Consider the following 11,831-nt stretch of genomic DNA (forward strand, 5'->3'; position numbering starts at 1 on the left):
TGGATATTTTACCGTAACTTTCAAAATGGATTGATCTTTTGAGCGACTGGGAACTTTCAACTGAGTTAGATACATGTACCGGGTATTTTAATTTAGTTAAAGGTTAAGAAATAGCTAAACATGTTCATTTTTCTGTAGTTTTGAACTTGTGAAATAAAATCAGTTTTTTTGCTCATGACCTGATTTCTGCCTCCTGCAGTGATATATGAAGGGGCGTGGAAAGTATTATCACATATGTGATATGGGATATATCACCACAGAAAGATCAATGAAAATCACCGCAGATATGCGACAATTGAGAATAAGTACATGTATGCGCTATTGCTTATGTTCGATAGGTGTGAACCAATGTATAAACCTTGAATTTGGTGTGCTACATGTAATACTTTTTAAAAAAAAAAAAGTAAGGGTCCTCCACACATACGCATCTCATGTTCTCATATTTATGGGCATTACTCAAAACATATCAACCTTTAAAAACTGGCCAGGAATCAAAATATAATTTATACTGATTTTTAAGGATGTACAACACACCTACCCCCAAAAATTCCTGTCGTTTAATTTTCGTTATTTTTGTATATTTAGTACATGACTATATCTACTGCATGTATGCATATTTTGGACAAAATCGTTCGAGTGGTTTTTGGACAGGAACTTCCGAAAGTTACCCCCCTTTAGTTGTTTACAAGGAGAGAAAATGTTTAATCAATGAACTACTTAAACCTTGATTTTCAAAAAAACCAGGTTAGATATAAACGTCAAATTTCATTGGCTTATTCCTTTAACCATTTAACACAAAAACATAGTCATCTTTTTTATATACATATCATCAAAAATTTTTTTAAAGACCTTAAACTGAAAAACTATGAATTTTCTAAGCCTTGAAAATTGCGTATTTTTCAAATTCAAAATTTTTTTGTGAAAAAACCTGTCGTTTAATTTTTGTAAAAAACTTTCTTTAGGTAGCTGGTAGTAAAAATAATCTTCATAATTTTTTGTATAATTTTTGTACGACCAGTTTTGATTTAATAGCGGAAAATTACCCCCTCCCCCTTTCTCAATAAAACACGTTCCCGCGCGTCTTTCAGACGGGGGTAGATCATTTTGTTATATAAATCTACAAATACACATTAAAAAAATTATATTGGAATATTGCTTTTGCTTCTAAAATATATTAACTTAAAAATTTTAAAGTCCTCATATGTAAAACTTATTTAAATGTAGATTTTAAGATAATTTTTGAATACCCCTATCACCCCCACCCCTTCCTTTTTTGCGTCGCAGACCATTTAGCGTTTGACGAAACGTCGTTTACAGTGCAAATATACTGGTATCTCGTCAAGAATCCCGGAGCTATGCATTAGTTTTTAAATTCATGAATGCAGAATAAATATTGACTACTCTTTTTATATGTATCAAGAAAAAATTACTGAAAGATTTTAGTGTCTAGTTCATATACGTATGCGATATGCATTCCATACTAGTATCTCATGAAACCTGGATACGAATTCAAGTTTTGTTGAACTTGAATATGTCGATTTTTAATTTTATTTCTTTAATTTTATTCATTAAAAAATGGTATATGTTCAACTCTCCTGTCCTGTGATATAAATGGAATAATTGTAGTTTCTTTCATGTCATCTTTTCAAACGAGACAGTATGTGGCCGTGGGGATACATCGACATTTGCATTAGATGTACATACACCCCTCATGATATTGTAAGCATTTCTTTCAATGTCGTCGCTTCTAAAGTTAAAATGAAAATTCCGTATTCGCCCACATTAACATCAAAATATCAATAATTAAACTCTTCATTTATTTCAATTTATAACAAATCGCACATTGATATTTTTAAAAATCTTATAGGCTACGTTTTGTTTTGATTCGAGGAAATGCGAACCGACATTGTTGACAGAAAGTCAAAGTTAAGATTTGCTGCAATAGGATATTCATAAATGTAGATTTCAGTACAAGTAAACAATTATTTTCAATTCTATACTTACATTGTGTATGTGAGGTCTATAGTATTCAATTCTCGGATTTATCAGATCTTGTTGTAAATGTATAGATTGATTCTGTGGAAAACCGTGAATAAAGGGAGGAAAATAAACATCTCCTACATTTTCAGAGTTGTTCCTCTTTGATCAGTAAGGGTCTGAGAACAACATCGATTTTACATTGTAAAAAGTTTTTTGTTTATTTATTGTTGTTTTATTTAATTAAAGAAGAAAAACAATATTTATATCGCGTATGCACAAATTGTAATGAAGACCATTAATCGGAATGTTATATAGCCAATTGTACATAATGAGAATTTCGGCAATGTAAAATAAAATTTTCTGAATTAAAAAAAATGCTGCGCTTTGATCAAAAATACAATTTATTGTATATGAAATGAAATGAAATAAACATTAAGGGATGGTATTTTATGTCTTGCTTTTTACGGAGTTTAATCGGGTTAATTTAAAAAATACTAATTGATTGAGTATGGTACGCACAATCACAGCCAAGCCCCATATCGAAATTTTCTTTCATGATCGATATACAGTTTACATCGGGATCGTTTTACTCGTCGTTTTGACGCTTTATTTTTGACGTTAAATTTGACGTCACGTCAAACGTTCCATTGAAATCGCAAGAGTTATCTCCCCCAGTGTGTTGTACGTCTTTAAAAATAATAATAATTTAACAAGTTTCAAAATATTTTTCGGAAGGCTTTTTCATACGTAGCACAATAGATTTGTCTTACCCTATCGTTTTTTAAGCATAGAAATTTATTTAAATTACAAAAAAAATGAATAAAACTCATTTTTTCTTAAAATACATATAGAGAAAAATCAAGGAAGACTCCTTTTGCACAGAAAAAACATCAATGAAATAGATTACACTAAAAAATTAAATTAAAATTTGATGTACTAATGTAGAAGAAATGTTTTCTAAATCTTTTGTTTCAAAGTTCCTTTTTGAGCTATCTTTCCTGTATCCCGGGACTCAAAAACTATGGCAAGTCTCCGCATATGTCACGATACTATAGTTTGTCCCACCATGTTACTGTTAGCACTTTTCGCATAATATCTCAAAATATATAAATACCTTAGCTTTCAACCCCGTTCCGATCGATAGATCATTTTTTCTTCCAACCTTCCTCTGTTTATCCGAACCCTCGAGGTCAACCAGTGTATACACACGGCGGCAAATTCAAAGTCTACGGAGATTTAACATTGTCAAAATGGCCACCATTTCGGAAGGGGATCATTCATTGTTCGTAATTTTCCGTACGTTGCCGTCAGTAAGGAAATGACATCACACACGTTCGGGAGTGCTCTATGGTTATCGACGTCCGAAAAACCTATAACGCCCGAGACTTCCAAGTAGGATGCATGGTGAACTCACCCTATATATTTATACTACAAGAAATATTACGTCTTCAACAAAACTTTTATATCCAGACTGAGACCCAAGGGACCAAAGATTCATAAAAGGGTTATTCACTGCATAAAGGCAAAGAGGTATAACTCAATTCATACATAACATTTCGATAAAATAATCGAGGCTAGGCTACTGCAAATTTAGCTCAAGTGAAAATAGTTTTATAATTTATAGCCTGCACGTAACATTAGAGATCAATCAAAGTAATATCAGAAGTATTAAGATTTTTTAAAAATTATAATTGCTGCTTTACCGTCTCATCTTAGCTTTCCTTATAAATCCAACTCCTATATGTTTTTTAAAAAACTGCAACACACGATCAAAATAAGTATCATATTATCGTTTCTATGTCACAGTATGTGAACAAGTAATGTCCTCATATGCACATGCCACAGTATTTCCTGACTTTGTTATACTTCCAACTCTTTGAACACAGAAATCCTTCGTTAATATTTTATTTTTAATCTTAGTGCAAAACAACGTTTGTTGTCTGCATCAAACTACGTCACCAATGAATTTTGACCTTGCCCTTCCAAACCTTCCTCTAATATCGGTGTTAGGTAAATTCAGATCCAGGATATATATATTTTTGTTTATCTTAAATATAACAAAATACCAAAATTTAAGAATATTCCTATACACAAAAAATTAAAATACATAAAGCAAGTGTGAAGGATTATGATTTTTTAAAATATATTATAATGTTTTCCCTTCTCTAATTCAATAAAACAATTTAACAGATAGCATTTTAATTTTCATGAGTTTTCAAAACAAAAATTTTCATTGCAGGAATCTGAATAGCTGCCTGGTGCAACTACAAGATAGAAAAGCACAAACATGTACATTATGTATATATTAAGCCATAAGTACCTGCAGATACATGTATATTGAAGGTATGAAATAATGCAGGTTTCTTGAGTTTGATTTTTGAGTCACAACAATTTTTTTTTTCTTTTTGTAAACTATTTGTAAATTTTCAAAGTAAGATTATTCATTGACAGTTCCCTAGTACACAAACATGCATATATGCCTATATCATATACCTAGTAGTGTATCAGCTCTGATACAGAAGTTTTGGATTAGGTGAGACAGTGCCTGGTAAGGCCAAAAAAAAAAAATAATTGTCTTGTTTCCTGCTACCAGCCTGAAAAAAATTGGGTAGGTAGGCAGGGAAATTATTTATTTTTTTAATTTCTTTTTATTTTCGATATGAACTAATACAAAACCAAATTAAACATGTCATAGACCAATATTTTCATTACAAATTAAATTTTGTCTTTTGATGCATGACTCAAGTAGTATATGTTATGAAAGTCCATATTTAAAACATATAGTATCATAAAATACCACTTGAATATACATTATTATTTTTCAGTTTTGGAACATGAAATTACAGAAATTCCAGATTTTTTCCAAACCTAAAAAACTTAAGGTCAGTTGCGAAAAATGAAGGTAGGTTGGGTAACAGGAAACAAGACTATTATTTTTTGGGGTCTGAGTAGAGCTGTCTCGCCCTCGGGGGTTGAGATATCTCTGTCTCGGGCTCTCAGCCCATTGTCATGGGGCTGTCTCGCCCTCAAATGTCAAATCATTATTTCTGTTTATTTGTGTGAATTAAGAATAAAATTCATATTTAAGTAAAAAATTTTATATAAAAAATTTGTCTAGAATCTTTGAAAATTATTTATTTATGGTAGAATATTGAGAAAATTGTTTTTAAAATGGAATCATGTCTTAAATAGGCAAAGTAATTTTGAAATACTTTTACAGTAAAACTTGTTTAGAACAAACACAGATATTGCGAATTCACAGATATAGCGAGGTAACCTTGGATCCCCAGCTATGTAAATTAATGAATTCCTTATACGGATAAAACAAATTATGGTTATAGCAAAGAATTTTCATAGGTCCCATTGACTTTTCTTAAACAGAGTTTTACTATATAAGGTTAACATTTTGACTTTTTACAAGACCTTTCTAAGAACTTCAAACAACCTTAAAGGACATTGAGAAGTTATAAACATTATCATGATAAAATGAAAACTGTTGCATGAAGAGATTTAATTTTTCAAGATTCATTTTGAGATTCTGAATTAAATTCAGAGGATCTAAGTACCTTAACAGATTTTTAATAAATCTTGTAAAATTATAATTGCTTGAAACATAAAACAGTTTTAGATTATAGGATAAACCAGTTTGTTTGAACTGTTTTCAACATTTTATTAAGTACAATTTAACAATATTTCAAAAGATAAATGAATTGTTTGTCCTATATTTAAGGCTATTAGATCAAAATCAGAAGACTAAATGTCTGTAAAAGTCAAGTGCCCACTGATGCTGGAGTCCATGCTGTAGAAAAGACATGAAACAGAAGTGAGAAAATGTCGACATCAGTCATCTATGAAGATGGAGATGTCTCTATTCTAAAATTTCCGAGGAAAATGGTGTTGTCTGGCTCATCCAATGATCACTCTATTTGCAGACTACCAGGTAATCTTTGGTTTTGTCAATACTTTGTGCCTGAAAAAAAAATTAATGATAAAACATTCGTCATAAAAATTTCAGTGCGTAAAAAATACTTTTAAATTTGTGCAAAGTGAAATATAAAGATACAATAAAAATTCAGATCGTGCTCATCATATTAAGAGCCATTCTCTATAAGCACCAAAATTTGATGGAAAGCCATAGTCACCGATTTTAATAAAACTTTGGTAAATTAATACATACTACTAGTCAAGTATACTGGTATATGCAAAATGACGGGATACTGCTGTTTCCATGGAAACCAGCAAGTCATACTTTTGTCACATTTGCTATTATTTCCTTTATAATTAATGTAGCTGAAACTCATAAACGCAGCAACATAATTCAACAAAACTAATCCTGTAAAAAGATTATACTTATATAAGTTAAACTTAAAAAAATTGGAGGTGTGTTATTTAAAATAAAGAAAATAAAGCCTTGTAAATTTGCTGTTTTTCAAGAGAAAAGTGCTAAATTTTATCAAGAGTTATTTCCCTTCGTGTAACTCTTTTGTGATTCCTGTGAAAAAAGGAACGTTTTTTGCCAGCAGAAGACTTTCAGATTGGTTTGCTGCTTTGTTTTTACTACAAATTCCACTTGTCAGAAGATGTATTTAATTTGAATTCAGTTGATATGAATAATAAGGACATAATACTAATAGAATGTGGTATTTTCCCGTCCAGTTCTGAAAATAGGGAAATTTGATCCACACATTTTTCTCTGCCGTTGAAACAAAACAGTGACTGAGTGATGTACGAAGAAGAAATTTGGTGTCAAGTGCCATTCCTTATTTTAAAAAAAATCTGGTGAATCATAATTCATTCCATGAGAAGCAGAAATCCAACAGACTGATCCCTGAGTCAATGGTGTACTCAAAATACACAAAGGCTAGAGGACTTGTTCTTCCTGGAACCTGTGAGTATTGTACAGTCAGTGTTTATTAGTATGTACATGTAATATAGTGGAAGATTTATTATTTTAAAGTGCACATTTCTGTCTTTGAATAAATGTCCTTATTAGGGTTTAAATAACATGATTAATGTTTAAACAAATGTTAATATAAATTTTGATTTAAAAAATGGGTTAGGGGATGCTTAAATTATTTTAACAAGCATATAGTACTTTTAAAAAAACTATATTAAAACAAGATTTGTATGAATGATGTATCTTTTGATTATCAGCTCAAATAAAGTTAAATCAATTTGAATTTTAGCTCTTTGCACCAGCCTGTCTCATGAAGTTGAATGCTCAAACAATATGAAGAGGGTGAAAATCTAGCTGACAATCAAAACAGGAAATGTGATCAGGTTTGTAATTTATTATTCATTATGCAAGCTATCATTCATAGTTTAATTTGTCATTTATAAATTTCATAATTATAATAAACAGTTTAAAAGTAAACAGAAAACAAATTGAAATAAAGATGTCTTTAGTGAAAAAAAAATTATACAAGACATCATCTAACAATGATTACAAGATTTCTGGTACATATGTGGTCTATTGGAAATATAGTAATCAAAAATAAATTATATAATTTACACCCAATAATTTAATTTATTTGATAAAATATTTTAGCATTATATATGTTATGTGTATTTTACAAAGTTCCAGGATAAACAGTGTTGTAACAGTAAATACTATGTTTTTGTCACTACAGTAGAAGGGGTGCTTATTGTGCTTATTTATTTTAGGCTCAGCCACACCTTCATGAACATAAAGAGCTACTTCATTCAAGGCCATGATATGTTCTAACAGCTGATTTAATGAAAGAGGTACTACAATAACATATTGTAGATCTCCATTGCAGGAGAAATGCCACACCAGAATTTTAATAGATCTTTTAAGACATCCCTTTTAAACTATGCTTCTATCAGCCTTGAGAGACCTGGGTATTAGCTTTTAATTATTTTATTCAATTTATTGGACATTTTTCAGAGAAAATAATTTTAAAAACTTTTATTTGCAAACAAAATGCTTATGGTTTAAAATCTGATGTAATGTTTATTAATAAGTGAAAAATATGAAGGTCTATATTGCATGGTTAAAATCTTCATAAAACTATTGTCACAACTAAAATGAACAATTTTAGAAGTCAGTCATTTAAAAAAAAAAAATTGAAATTAAATAACAAAATATTTAAGAAATATTTTTTTGTTAATATTTTGACCAATCCTGATCAAATTTAAATCATACTCAGGACAATTATCAAATTATAAATAGAGACATCATTTTCTTACCTTGTTTTATGTATTTTAGCTACTACTAAGAATTTCATTTGGTTGTCAAGGTCATTAACTTTTTAACCCACATTACATACAATTTTATTTCAACATTTTTTTGTCTTAAAGATCTATGAAACAAAATTATGATGATGCATATTTCCTTCTTTTAATTTGCACTACACTGTATTAACCAGTACTGGTGAAGTTTAAACAGATCTGATTTTAAAAGAGCTGTAAAAAAAGTATGTGAGCCAATGCACAATAGTAATACCTGTGTAAATTAATAATTCCTGGCAGGGCCTTAGAACTTGTGTTTTCGAGGTCAAAGACTATTTAAGGAGGGAGGAATGTAGAAGTTCGAGCTATACGGACCGTGGATATCAGCCTGGATAGCTCAGTGGTTAGAACACCTGAGTCCTGACTAGTAATGCAGGGGTCACGGGTTCGATTCCCGGTCCAGCCATATGTTTTCTTCATGCATTTTCTCCTTTCCTACTACAATACATTTACATTTATTTATTTTATAATACTTTCAGCTTCATAGAATGTTACATGTATTTTCAAATAATTTTTAACTTGGTTTAATTTTTGCATATTTTAATCTTTTTGCAGGTTATTGAACAATCTCTGAAAACTGTCAAGTAAAGAGTCAGAGCAATTGTAGATACATGCACAGAAAATGAAGAAAAAACTCTACTGAAACCATGGCTTAGATATCAACATAAAATAACTTCTTTTCTCAAGTATATCTCTTTCCCAAGTATTCCAAAAGTGGATCTTTATCAAATTCAAAGTGAAGTATCACAGGGAGCATGTGAGATTGTGAAACAGTCTGCCTACAAAAATTAAAAGGGAGGAAAACATATACAGGTGTACCAAAGATGGCTGCACACTATTGTTCTCTATATATTTTCCCTATGGTTTTCATGTACAGTATTCTTTGTGATTGTTACATGTAAGTTGGGTGCAGTAGTAGACTTCTCCTAACCTTGTGTAGAATTTTACAATTTAAATTCTGAGGTAAAATCCTGTTTTTAGTGTTCATTCAGTTATAGTAATGGGCCACTATCCTTTTTAGCTCACCTGAGCCGAAGGCTCAAGTGAGCTTTTCTGATCACATTTTGTCCGTCGTCCGTCCATCCGTCTAGCTGTCCAGCTGTCCGTCTGTCGGTCTGTAAACTTTTCACATTTTTGACTTCTTCTCAAGAACCACTGGGCCAATTTTGACCAAACTTTGTACAAAGCATCCTTGGGTAAAGGGGAATTTAAATTGTTAAAATAAATTAAAGGGCCAAGTCCCCTCACAAGGGGAGATAATCAAGAAAAGACAAAAATAGGGTGGTCATTAAAAAATCTTCTTCTCAAGAACCACTGGGCCAGAAAAGCTGAAACTTATGTGGAAGCATCCTAGGGTAGTGTAGATTCTAAATTGTTCAAATTATGACCCCCGGGGGAAGGGCGGGGCCACAATGGGGAATCAAAGTTTTACATAGAAATATAAAGGAAAAATCTTTGAAAATCTTCTTCTCAAGAACCACTGGGCCAGAAAAGCTGAAACTTATGTGGAAGCATCCTAGGGTAGTGTAGATTCTGAATTGTTCAAATCATGACCCCCGGGGGAAGGGCGGGGCCACAATGGGGAATCAAAGTTTTACATAGAAATATATAGGAAAAATCTTTGAAAATCTTCTTCTCAAGAACCACTGGGCCAGAAAAGCTTAAACTTATGTGGAAGCATCCTAGGGTAGTGTAGATTCTAAATTATTCAAATCATGACCCCCGGGGGAAGGGTGGGGCCACAATGGTGAATCAAAGTTCTACATAGAAATATATAGGAAAAATCTTTGAAAATCTTCTTCTCAAGAACCACTGGGCCAGAAAAGCTGAAACTTATGTGGAAGCATCCTAGGGTAGTGTAGATTCTAAATTATTCAAATCATGACCCCCTGGGGAAGGGTGAATCAAAGTTTTACATAGAAATAAATAGGAAAAATCTTTGAAAATCTTCTTCTCAAGAACCACTGGGCCAGAAAAGCTGAAATGTATGTGCACATGGAAGGGTCATGGGGTAGTGTAGATTTCAAAATGTCTAAATTATGATCAGTGGGGTAGGGTGGGGGATGCATTATGTATTACAAGGCTTGAAATCTGGTAAAGAACAGAATGGTCAAAGCTTCTCAGGTGAGCGATGTGGCCCATGGGCCTCTTGTTAACGGCTTGATGTCGAAATATCTCTCAGCATTGAATGCTTATCAAATTGTTTTAACCGAATAAAAACGTATCATATTTCCAAAACCAGATTTGTTCTCTTTTTTAAAAAAAAAAACAACCTCTTTTTAGCTCACCTGAGCCAGAGGCTCGAATGAGCTTTTCTGATCAAAATTTGTCTGTCGTTGTCGTCATCCTAAACTGATCACATTTTCATCTTCTTCTCAAGAACCACTGGGTCAATTTCCACCAAACTTGCCACAAAATATCCTTGAGTGAAGGGGATTCAAGTTTGTTTAAATGAAGGGCCAAGCCTTCTACCAAGGGGGAGATAATTATGAATTAATGAAAAATTAATGGCATCTTTTAAAAATCTTTTCAAGAACCATTAGGCCAGGAAAGATGAAACTCATATGGAAGCATCCTTAGGTAGTTTAGATTCAATTTTCTTTAAATCATGACCCCCAGGGTTAGGGTTGGGCTACAATTGAAGATCAAAGATTTACATAAGAATATATAGGCAAAATCTTTGAAAATCTTCTTCTCCAGAACCACTGGGCCAGAAAAGAGGAAACTGGTGTGAAAACATCCTCAGGTAGTCAGGTAGTGTACCAGTAGATTCAAGTTTGTTCAAATCATGACCCCTCAATGGACGATTTAAGTTTTTCACAGGAATGAATACACTGGAAATTTTTAAAACTCTTCTTTTTAAGAACCACAAAGCCATGATTGGTCATATATTTAAGTAAGCATCCTCACGTAGTGTTGATTCAAGTTTAATTGTTCAAGTCATGAACGGGAAGTAGGGGCTGGATAGGATGGGCCATAATTGGGGATCAAAGTTTTGCCTAGAAATATAAAGGAATTTTTTTTCCCAAGAACAGAACAGCCATGTTTAATCATATTGAAATGGAGGCATTCTCAGGTAGTACAAAGTCATACAGGTTCAAATGAGGGCTCATAGGGGTAGTGCTGGACCACAATGGGGAAAGGTCAAATGAATGAATAGGGAAAAAAATCATCTGCGCAGAAACAGCAAAGGCATTTGTTTTATAGAAGCATCATCAGGTAGTTGGTAATTTAAAATTCCAGACTCCAACCACCATGTAAACTTCTCAATACTGAAATGATTTCTGTGTTATTTCCTAGCCAATGTGCTCAGGTGAGCGATGTGGCCCATTGGCCTCTTGTGAATGAAAAGTGTTGCTACTCAAAGAAACGACCTGTGTCAATGAATGTACAGGTGTGTGAAATATGAAAGCACTGGCACAGTCTTGGCTAAAGTTAAATGTGGGTCAGACTCCAAGGTCAAGGTGGAAAGGTGAAATAAAAGGTACAAACGAGAAGGCCTTACAAGCAACACACAAGTGAAATATTAAAGTCTTAGCACCAATTGTTATAAATATATGGCCATGGTTAATGCTTTTCAAAAGTACATCAACATCCAA

The 11,831-nt window shown here is 32.3% G+C and overlaps 1 long non-coding RNA gene across 1 annotated transcript; it reads left to right on the forward strand.

Annotated features, from left to right (window-relative positions):
- Window positions 1–6,462: 6,462 nt before the first annotated feature.
- LOC134240016 (uncharacterized) lies at window positions 6,463–11,558 on the forward strand. The gene is made up of 4 exons (XR_009986338.1): window positions 6,463–6,868; window positions 7,167–7,260; window positions 7,645–7,725; window positions 8,788–11,558. It is a non-coding gene; the product is annotated as an uncharacterized LOC134240016 (long non-coding RNA).
- Window positions 11,559–11,831: the final 273 nt, after the last annotated feature.

This window comes from Saccostrea cucullata, unplaced genomic scaffold (assembly GCF_032062105.1).
Source record: "Saccostrea cucullata isolate Sc308-1 unplaced genomic scaffold, CSIRO_AGI_Scuc_v1 ctg3594, whole genome shotgun sequence".
Lineage (NCBI taxonomy): Eukaryota > Metazoa > Mollusca > Bivalvia > Ostreida > Ostreidae > Saccostrea > Saccostrea cuccullata.